This window comes from Mirounga angustirostris, unplaced genomic scaffold (genome assembly GCF_029215605.1).
Source record: "Mirounga angustirostris isolate CCGP_5_RB_7025 unplaced genomic scaffold, mMirAng1.0.hap1 SCAF_8, whole genome shotgun sequence".
NCBI lineage: Eukaryota > Metazoa > Chordata > Mammalia > Carnivora > Phocidae > Mirounga > Mirounga angustirostris.
Window position 1 is genome coordinate 40104759 of NW_026991716.1, and position 11136 is coordinate 40115894.

General features: G+C 46.5%; 1 non-coding gene across 1 annotated transcript; it reads right to left on the bottom strand.

The window, feature by feature from the left end:
• Nucleotides 1–9391: 9391 nt before the first annotated feature.
• LOC123838046 (U6 spliceosomal RNA) lies at nucleotides 9392–9495 on the bottom strand. Its single transcript, XR_006789386.1, has one exon. It is a non-coding gene; the product is annotated as a U6 spliceosomal RNA (small nuclear RNA).
• Between the last annotated feature and the right edge of the window lie 1641 nt (nucleotides 9496–11136).

Here is an 11136-nt window from a genome sequence, read left to right on the forward strand (position 1 = left end):
AATAAATATATCTAATGAACACAAGCATCCAACACGTATGCCAGCATGCATACATCGTAGACTTCCACATCCACAATCTACACAGAAGTGCCCCCCACCCCCACCCCAGCCACACGGGGTCTGCCTGCTCCCTCCTCCTGCCTGCCAAATCTGCATCAGCCCTCACCTTTTCTTCAGCCCCTTTAGACTCCATCTTCATCTGCCTCCTCCCTCAGCCTAACACCCCGGAATGCCATTCCCGCCTTGTCCTCACTGTCTCCTATAGATCTGTCACCACGCTTTCTGCTCTTCTCTTCTGGTCTTCAGTGTGGGTAGCTTCCTATGTTCAGAGCACGGGGTGGTAGGGTCCTGCTGGGGAAGGCTTCACCCCTGCTGCCTGCAACCCGCACAGCTCATGCTGGGTGGTCTTGATTGAGGCTGTGGGGCAATCTAGACCACATCTTGATGACTAACGGCCATTCTCCACAGCTGCTGCCCCGATTTCCTTCGGAACCCGCCCCCCCGGCCTCCCATTTTTCTGCAAAGATGAGGCCACATCAGAAGAACACCCTCAGCCCGACTTCTCCAGTCCCTTAGAATATTGCCGTAGCTTCGTCCTCTGGTTTCTGAAACAGTGGGGTCTCAAGTGTACCAGAAATCTTGCCATGTGCAATAACATGGATGGACTTTGAGGGCATTATGCTAAGTGAGATAAGTCAGAGAAAGACAGACAAATACTGTATGATCTCACTTATATGTAAAATCTAAAAAAACCCAAAAAACCCCACAATACAAAAAAGCAAAAAACTTACCTCAAAGATATAAAGAACAGATTGGTGGTTATCAGAGGTGGGGATGAGGGGTGGGCAAAATGGATGAAGGGGGTCTAAAAGGTATAAACTTCCAGTTATAAAATAAATACGTCATGGGGATGTTATATACGGCATCATGACTATAGTTAATAATACTGTATCACAGGTTTGAAAGTTGCTAGGAGAATAGCTCTTTTTTTTTTTTTTGTTTAAGATTTTATTTTTAAGTAATCTCTACACCCAACGTGGGGCTCGAACTCACAACCCCAAGATCAAGAGTCGCACGCTCCACAGACTGAGCCCACCAGGTGCCCTGCAAGGAGACCAGTTCTTAAAAGGTCTCAACACAAGAAGAAAACTGTTTAACTATGTATGGTGATGGATGTTAAGTAGATTTATTGTGGTGACCATTTTGTAATATATGCAAACATGATATTATTATGTTGTACACCTAAAACTAATATAATGTTATATGTCAATGATTTCTCAATTAAAAAAATAAAATGTGTGGGGCGCCTGGGTGGCTCAGTTGGTTAAGTGTCTGCCTTCAGCTCAGAGTCATGACCCCAGGACCCTGGGATTGAGCTCTGCATCAGGCTCCCTGCTCATCAGGGATCCTGCTTCTCCCTCTCCCTCTGCCCCTCCCCCACTCGTGCTCTCTCTCTCTCTCTCTCTCTCTCTCTGTCAAATAAATAAATAAAATCGTTAAAAATTTTTATTTATTGGGGCACCTGGGTGGCTCAGTGGTTAACCGTCTGCCTTCGGTTCAGGTCATGATCCCAGGGTCCTGGGATTGAGCCCCACATCGGGCTCCCTGCTCCGCGGGAAGCCTGCTTCTCCCTCTCCCACTCCCCCTGCTTGTGTTCCCTCTCTCGCTATGTCTCTTTCTGTCAAATAAATGAATAAAATCTTTAAAATTTTTTTATTTTTTTAAAGATTTTATTTATTTATTTGACAGAGAGAGTGAGAGAGCACAAACAAGGGGAGAAGCAGGCTCCCTGCTGAGCAGGAAGCCCAATGTGGGGCTCAATCCCAGGACCCTGGGATCATGACCTGAGCTGAAGGCAGACGCTTAACGGACTGAGCCATCCAGGTGCCCCCCAATTTTTTTTAATTAAAAAAAATGTGCTAGAAACACCATGGAATATCATGCAACAGTTAGAAGCAGTGGACAGGATGCCACACAGCAACAGCTCTAAGATCCTGAAAACATGCTGAGGGGAAAATAGTAAGGCAAAATGAATACAGTCGCTTTGTGTACATTTTTAAAAAATGATGGGTTTTTTCTTTTTTTTTTAAAGATTTTATTTATTTATTTGACAGAGAGAGACACAGTGAGAGAGGGAACACAAGCAGGGGGAGTGGGAGAGGGAGAAGCAGGCTTCCCGCCGAGCAGGGAGCCCGATACGGCGCTCGATCTCAGGACCCTGAGATCATGACCTGAGCCAAAGGCAGATGCTTAACTGACTGAGCCACCCAGGTGCCCCCAGTACTTGGTTTCTAATACCATGCTCCAGTAAATAGAACCGTGGCTTGTTGGAGAAATGTCTGATTCTAGGGCTACTGCAGGAAAGGTACAAGATAAGTCCTCAGCATCTTGTGCCAGAAAGTAAGGAAATGCTCAAAACAAGAGCAAAAACAAAAAACACAATGATGAGAGTATGTCAAAGGTGAAGCATAATTCCCCACACCTCAAGTGGGTTGCACCTAGTGACTTCCTTCCAAAGAGGACAGTTTGGGGGTGCTGGCTGGCTCAGTAGAGCATATGATGCTCGATCTTGGGGTCATGAGTTTGAGCCCCATGTTGGGTATAGAGATTACTTAAAAATAAAATCTTTAGGGGCGCCTGAGTGGCTCAGTCGGTTAAGCATCTGACTCTTGATTTAGGCACAGGTCATGTTCTCGGGGGTCATGAGATCAAGTCCCACATCAGGTTCCGCGCTGGGTGTGAAGCCTGCTTGGGATTCCCTCCCTCCCTCTCCCTCTGCCCCTCCCCCACCGCCACCCTTTATCTCTCTCTCTCTCAAATAAATAAAATCTTTTTTTAAAAAGGACAGTATGAAAAGCGGGAGAAAAGAGTAACTTTATGGTAAAGAAACATGCCAAACACTACTTCAGGCAGCTGATCAAGGTGAACATCAACAGTAATAAGTCATGTTGATAGAATGTACCCTTGATGTGATGTAATGAGAATGGCATTTTATCTCTGTGGTTTCCTTCCCCAAAACCCAAAAACTCTAGTCTAATTATGAGAAAAACATCATACAAATTCCACTTGCAGGACATTTTACAAAACACCTGCCCAGTAGTCCTCAGAATGATCAAGGTCATCAAAAATGAGGAAAGTCTGAGAAAGGGTCACAGCCAAGGGGAGCCTAAGGAGAAAAGACAGCTAAGCATAATGTGGTATCCTGGATGGGATCCTGGCACAGAAAAGGGACATTTGGTAAAAACTAAGGAAATCTGAACAAAGTATGGGTTTTAGTCAATACTAATGTATCAATATTGGCCCTTAATTGTAATAAACATACTGTATTAAGGTAAGATGTTACTTATAGGGGAAATTGGGTGTGGGGGATACAGAAATTCTCTGTACTATCTCCACAACTCTTCTGTCAATCTAAAATTATTCTAAAATAGTTTATTTTTAAAAGTATTTAAAATAGATACCTTGGAGATATTTTTCTATTGGTGCACAGAGAGCTTCTTTATGATTTTTTAAAAGATTTTATTTATTTATTTGAGAGAGAGAGAGAGAGTGCATGAGGAGGGGCAGGGGGGCAGGAGAGGGAGAGAATCCCAAGTCGACTCCCAACTGAGTGAGGAGCCAGATGCAGGGCTCCATCCCACAACCCTGAGATCATGACCTGAGCCAAAACCAAGAGTTGGATGCTTAGCTAACTCAGCCACCCAGGTGCCCCTTCCGTATGGTTTTTTCTATAGGTGCATAGGATTTCACTGTAGTGAAGTCTCATCACTGACTTATCAGCTCTTTACTGAGGGTTGTTCCCAATCTTTGACTATTATAACCAATAGTACAATGAATGACACTACACATATGTCATTTTATGTAATGCAGCTATTTCTATAGGATAAATATCTAAAAGCGGGATATATATATATATTTTAAAGATTTTATTTATTTGACAGAGAGAGACACAGCGAGAGAGAGAACACAAGCAGGGGGAGTGGGAGAGGGAGAAGCAGGCCTCCCACTGAGCAGGGAGCCCAATGCGGGGCTCGATCCCAGGATCCTGGGATCATGACCTGAGCTGAAGGCAGACGCTTAACAACTGAGCCACCCAGGCGCCCCAAGCGGGATATATTTTTATAAGATTTTTATTTATTTGAGAGAGAGAGAGCGAGTGAGCCCAAGCTAGGGGGAGAGGCAGAGGGAGAGGGAGAAACAGACTCCCTGCTGAGCAAGGAGCCCAACTCTTAATCCCAGGACCCTGGAATCATGATCTGAGCAGAAAGCAGACACTTAACCGACTGAGCCACCCAGGTGCCCCTAAAAGTGGAATATTGAGTTAAAGAGTATATACATCAGTAATTCAGAATATACATTAAACTCCCCTCCATATAGGCGGAGTTTATACTGCAGTAAAAGAGAGTACATATTTCCCCACAGCCTCGTCAACGCGGTCTGTGGTCAAACTCTTGCATATTTCTAATGTGATAGGAGAAAAATGGCTTCTTGGTGTTCTTGTACTTTGCATTTTTCTTATTGCAAGTGAAACTGAGCAAATTGTTTTGCTTGCGTGTCCTTTCATTCTCTGTGAGCCATCTCTGTATATTCTTCGTCCATTTTTATACTGGGCTTTCGTGTTTTTCCTTATAAAATTTTAGGAGCTATTTCTATTTTAGGAAGATTTGCCTTTGTCTGCCATAAGGGCTGCAAATATTCCCCTTTCCGTGTCATTTGTCTAATGCCTGCCCCACGGACCCCACTCCTCCCCTTCCCTCTGGCAGAACGGCTTTCCTCAGGCCACCTGTCCCCTTTCAGAGCCCCAGCCCAAAGCCCTAGTTCCTCATTCTTCCTGGTGACCTCTGACCTCTTGGTGACATCTGGCTCTATACTGAAGACTCTTCTTGTGTGTAAATAACTTTTACTGTGTCCTTTGTCTGGCTAGAGGGACGCCTGGGTGGCTCAGTCGTTAAGCGTCTGCCTTCAGCTCAGGCCATGATCCCAGGGTCCTGGGATGGAGTCCTGCACGGGGCTCCTTGCTCAGCGGGGAGCCTGCCTCTCCCTCTGCCTCTCCCCCTGCTTGTGCTCTCAATCTCTCTTTTTCTCTGACAAATAAATAAATAAAATCTTAAAAAAAAAAAAAAAAAGAACATGGAAAATAGAGAAAAGCATTCAGAGGAAAACCAACATTCACCTGCGAGTCCACCTCCCAGGATAACCACCTCCTGCTTCTCAAGGCCTCTGTGTGTGTATTTATTTACGAAAGAAACTTCTTGAACCTATCCAGTCCCTTTGGGAACTGATTATCACTACACTTACACACCTCTCGGATTTCTTCATGTGCTTATTTTGTCTCCACTGGCAGGTAAACTGGAGGCACCGGGTAGGAACTGCCCCTCCTGCCCATCCCCACCGCAGCGACCTTCTCTCTCCTGGACTCCCCCCGCCCCACATTTCCCTGCCCTGCCCAAGCCTAACCGCTGCCCGCACGCCTGCCAGAGACATCAGACTCTACGTCTCATGGGTCTTCAGAAGCACCTTCACCTTGTTGGAAACTTGGGCTCATCAACCCAAACCCCGGAAAGATCCCGCTTTCCAGTCAGAACAGCCAAGCCTCAGGGCGTCTGGGTGGCTCAGTTGGTTAAGCGACTGCCTTCGGCTCAGGTCATGATCCTGGAGTCCCAGGATCAAGTCCCGCATCGGGCTCCCTGCTCAGCGGGGAGTCTGCTTCTCCCTCTGACCCTCCTCCCTCTCATGCTCTCTGTCTCTCATTCTCTCTCTGTCAAATAATAAATAAAATCTTAAAAAAAAAAAAAAAAAAAGAACAGCCAAGCCTTGCCCAGGCATTGTTTCCAGCCCACGCCCTGCAAGCACCAAAGGGTTCCTGAAGTCACCCCACTGTTTGGCCTCACCTGGACTTTGCTCCCCCTCTCTCTCCTGCAGGTCTCCCACGAGACTGTCTGTCACACTCTGCCCATCTTCTGGCCCCAGAGCACTGTCCCCCTCAGCCTTTTCCTCGCCATCGATCCTTCTCTGAAGCCCCATCCCCCACCCCCCTACACACACACACACACACACACGCACACACCCTACCCCACCCCTGCCACTCCTTCTCCAGGTCGGTCCTGACCGAGGCCGCCTCTGAGAAGTTCCACACACACCCCACCCCCAGGCCCCGCTGACCCCCAGGGTGCCAGGCACTTTCCCTTGCAGAACAATCCATCCTCTCTCCCTATTGTGATTTCCTGTTTACTCCTCTGTCTCCCCTACAGATACGCCGGCAGCAGGGCTGTCTTTCACTGACCGTATTTCAAGTGCAGGCGCTGGAACACTAACTATGTTTGTTGACTAGGGAAAGAACGGGTTTCCCAGCTAACGTGATCACTCCCCATTTTAAGTGTTGAAAGCTTTCCACCGAGGGTGCCTCCTGTAGGGCCAAGCTGGGCCCGTTGGAATCGAAACCCTCTTGGGTCTGATGTGCAAACTCCTCTCCCTCCACTGTCTAACTACCACTCTTTTCGGACTCTTACAGAGGTCCTCTCTGAACCTCAGTTTTTTCATCTGTCTAGAGAAGAGAACACTAAGGGGAAAATTATAAGGACCACATACATGAATCATAATACTTTGTAAATGGCAATGGGATAAATGAAGTTGAAATGTGGGTACGTTATTAAAAAAAACAGTGCTACCTTTCACTGAGCATGTTTTCTATACCAGGCACCGTTCTAATATCTCACTGGTATTAATGCCTTTTCATCCTAAATCAGCTCCATTTCAAAGAAAGGTAAACTGAGGCACAGAGCAGTTAATGATTCATTTGCCTAAGTTTCCACACTGGAGGTAGAAGAGCTGGGATTTGAACCCCGGGCAGAGCCTACTTGCTTAACCACCACCCCATGTTGTGTCTCTATTAAATAATATATAATATATTAGTATTATTTGGTCGGAGAGCTGCCCTCTTCAAATAAAACTGATCCAATCACACAACCGCCCTCTCCCGGGATGATTCTCACTCTAATGGTAATTTTGTAGGTAGAGTTTTTTGTTCATATTTATTTATCTATCCCAAGAATGGAAACATTTTTAAAATGTAGAAAAGAGGGGGCGCCTGGGTGGCTCAGTCGGTTAAGCGACTGCCTTCGGCTCAGGTCATGATCCTGGAGTCCCTGGATCGAGTCCCGCATCGAGTCCCGCATCGGGCTCCCTGCTCGGCGGGGAGTCTGCTTCTCCCTCTGACCCTCACCCCTCTCATGTGCTCTCTCTCTCTCTAATAAATAAATAAAATCTTTAAAAATAAATAAATAAAAATAAAAATAAATAAATAAATAAATAAATAAATAAGATGTAGAAAAGAACCGCACCCATATTTTCTGTTCTTCGACATTTGCGTAATGAGCTTCAAAGAGAATAAATAGCCCTCAGCTGAACTGCACAGAGTTTACCGGCATCTGTTTTGCCATGACTTACATGGAGTTACCTTCAGTGGTACTGAAGATGATATCCCCCAAACCCACCACTGCAGGTCTTCCAAGCACCTTTAGGTTGAGTTTCCAGTCCCTTCCCTCATATTTTCAGAATTTCCTCACCAAGAGAGGGATGGGGACAAGGGAGGGGAAGGAAGAGGCCAGCCTGGGTGGGGGCTCTCCACTTGGATTCACAAGGGGCAGGAGAAGAGAGATAAAGGTTTGGTGGCCACTGATAGTCCTTCTGGGTCTGTGGCTCAGGGCACAGGCTGTGCTCCCCTGGATTGCCATGGGGGTGACGTGGCAAGGTCACCTCCACATAGGTTTCCCCTAGTCTCCCTCCTTTGCCTGTCCTATTGCCACTCCCCTGATATCAGCCTTATCCCTGGCACAAAGCCCCAACTCCTGCCTATGGGGGCCACAGAATGGAGGGAGGGCAGAAAGGGACCATTTCTGGATACCCAAGGAGAAACTGAGTGTAGAAAAGAGGACACCTTCCCTCCCCCCACCGAAGAACAGCTGGAAGCAAGAGGCCTGCCTCCTAGCGCCGTGTTCCCTAACTGCCAGCCCACACTGCCTTTACTTCTGAGGATCCAGAAATTTGTGGGAGGCAGGGAGGGAAAGAGAAAGAAAAAGGTGAAGAGAGTTAGGGAGATCCAGAGAAAAAGGGTAAGAGGTTAGAGAGACCAACACAGGCATATCTTAGAGATACTGTTGGTTCAGTTCCAGACCACTAGAACAAAGCACATATTGCAATAAAGTGAGTCAGATTAATTTTTTGGCTTCCCAGTGCATATAAAAGTTATGTTTGCACTATACTGTAGCCTCGTGAGAGTGCAAGAGCATTATGTCTAAAAAACCAATGTGCATATCTTCATTAAAAATTACTTAATTTTTTTAAGATTTTATATATTTGAGAGAGAGAGCCTGAGCATGGGCAGGGCGGGGGGCAGAGGGAGAGGGAGAAGGAAGCCCCATGGGGGCTTGATCCCAGGACCCCGGGATCATGACCTGAGCCAAAGGCAGCCGCTTAACCGACTGAGCCACCCAGGCGCCCCTAAAACTACTTTATTGCCAAAAAGTGCTAATCAGGGACGCCTGGGTGGCTCAGTCGTTAAGTGTCTGCCTTCCGCTCAGGTCATGATCCCAGGGTCCTGGGATTGAGCCCCGCATCGGGCTCCCTGCTCAGCGGGAAGCCTGCTTCTCCCTCTCCCGCTCCCCCTGCTTATGTTCCCTCTCTCGCTGTGTCTCTCTCTGTCAGATAAATAAATAAAATCTTTAAAAAAAAAAACGGGAGACAACGGTAAAGATTGCCACATCGAGTGAGTCTTCCTTCCACGAATGATTTCTCTGCCGCACGTGATAGCATTTTACCCACAACGGAACTTCTTTCTGGAGTCACTCCTCTCACATCCTGTTGCTGCTTTCTCAACTATGTTTTTGGAATATTCTAAATCCTTTGTGGTCATTTCCACAATCTGCACAGCATCTTTACCAGGAGCAGTTTCCATCTCAAGAAACCACTTTCTGTGCTCATCCATAAGAAGCAACTCATTTGTTCAAGTTTGGTCATGAGAGAGCAGCAAGTCCCATCTTCAGGCTCCACTTCTGATTCTAGTTCTCTTGCTGTTTCCACCCCGTCTGCTGTTACTTCCTCCCTTGAAATCTTGAACCCCTCAAAGTCATCCATGAGGGTTGGAATCAAATTCCTCCAAACTCCTATTAATGTTGATTTTTTAAAAGATTTTATTTATTTATTTGAGAGAGAGAACACGAGAGAGAGAGAGGGAGAGAGAGAGCGCGCACGAGTTGTGGGGAAGGGCAGAAGGAGAGGGAGAAGCAGACTCCCGGCTGAGCAGGGAACCTGATGCGGGGCTCGATCCCAGGACCCTGGGACCATGACCTGAGCCGAAGGCAGATGCTTAACCGACTAGCCACCCAGTTGCCCCTGATTTTTTTTTTCGTTCATGAATTTGCATGTCCTCCTTGCTCAGGGGCCATGCTAATCTCTGTATCGTTCCAATTTTAGTGTATGTGCTGTTGAAACAAGCACCTATTTATGTTGCTATTTGACCTCTTCCCATGAATCACAGATGTTCTTAATGGCATCTAGAATGGTGAGTCCAGGGGGCACCTGGATGGCTCAGTTGGTAGAGCATGTGATCTCAGGATTGTGAGTTCAAGCCCCATGTTGGGTATAGAGATTACTTAAGGAATTGAAAGAAAGAAAAAAAAAGAAAGAAAGAAGGAAGGAAGGAAGGAAGGAAGGAAGGAAGGAAGGAAGGAAGGAAGGAAGGAAGGAAGGAAGGAAGGGTGGTGAATGCTTACCAGAGATTTTCAACTTACTCTGTCCAGATCCATCAGAGGAATCACAATCCATGACAACTATAGCTTTGTGAAATGTATTTCTTAAATACTAAGACTTGAAAGTTAGAGTGACTCTTTGATCCAGGGGCTTCAGAGTGGATGTTGTGTTAGCAAGCATGAAGACATTAACCTTGTCCATCTCTATCAGAGCTCCTGAGTGACCGGGTGCCTTGGCAATGAGCAGTACCATTTTAAAAGGAATCTTTTTTCCTGAGCGGTAGGTCTCAACAGTGGGCTTTAAATATTCACAATATTAAACTGTGTTTAAACAGATGTGCTGTCATCCAGGCTTTGTTCCATTTATAGAGCAGAGCCAGCAGAATTCTGAAGGGTCCTAGAATTTTCGGAAGAGTAAATAAGCATTGGCTTCACCCTGAAGTCACCAGCTGCATTAGCCCCTAACAAGGGAGTCAACCTGTCCTTTGGAGCTTTGAAGCCAGGCATGGACTTCGCCTCTCTAGTTATGAAAGTCCTAGATGGCATCTTCTTCCAATAAAAGGCTGTTTCGTCTACATTGAAAATCTCTTGGGGCACCTGGGTAGCTCAGTCAGTGGGGCACCTAGCTCTTGGTTTCAGCCCAGGTCATGATCTCAGGTTTGTGGGATTGAGCCCCGTGTCGGGTTCCCCACTTGGCTCAGTCTGCTTGGGATTCTCTCTCTCCCTCTCCCTCTGCCCCTCCTGCTCCTGCTCTCTCAAATAAATAAATAAAACCTTAAAAAAGGGGGTGCCTGGGTGGCTCAGTTGTTAAGCGGCTGCCTTCGGCTCAGGTCATGATCCCAGAGTCCTGGGATCGAGCCCCACTTCGGCCTCCCTGCTCAGCAGGAAGCCTGCTTCTCCCTCTCCCACTCCCCCTGCTTGTGTTCCCTCTCTCGCCGAGTCTCTCTCTGTCAAATAAATAAATAAAATCGTAAAAAAAAAAAAAACGCAAAGTGGTTTAAAAAAATTTCAAAAAAAAAGTACTTTATTTATTTATTATTTTTTTAAGATTTTATTTATTCATTTGAGAGAGAGGACGAAAGGAGAGAGAGAGAGCACATGAGAGGGGGGAGGGTCAGAGGGAGAAGCAGACTCCCCGCCGAGCAGGGAGCCCGATGCGGGACTCGATCCCGGGACTCCAGGATCATGACCTGAGCCGAAGGCAGTCGCTTAACCGACTGAGCCACCCAGGCGCCCTAAAAGTACTTTATTTATGATTGATACTAAATCTTTTTCAGTTATGTGGATTGCAAAAGTCCTCCCCAGTCTGTGAGGGACTGCCTTCTCACTTTGTTTTTAGTGTCTTTTGTTAATTGAAAGTTTTTGAACTGGCTGGGTGACTGAAGCCCGG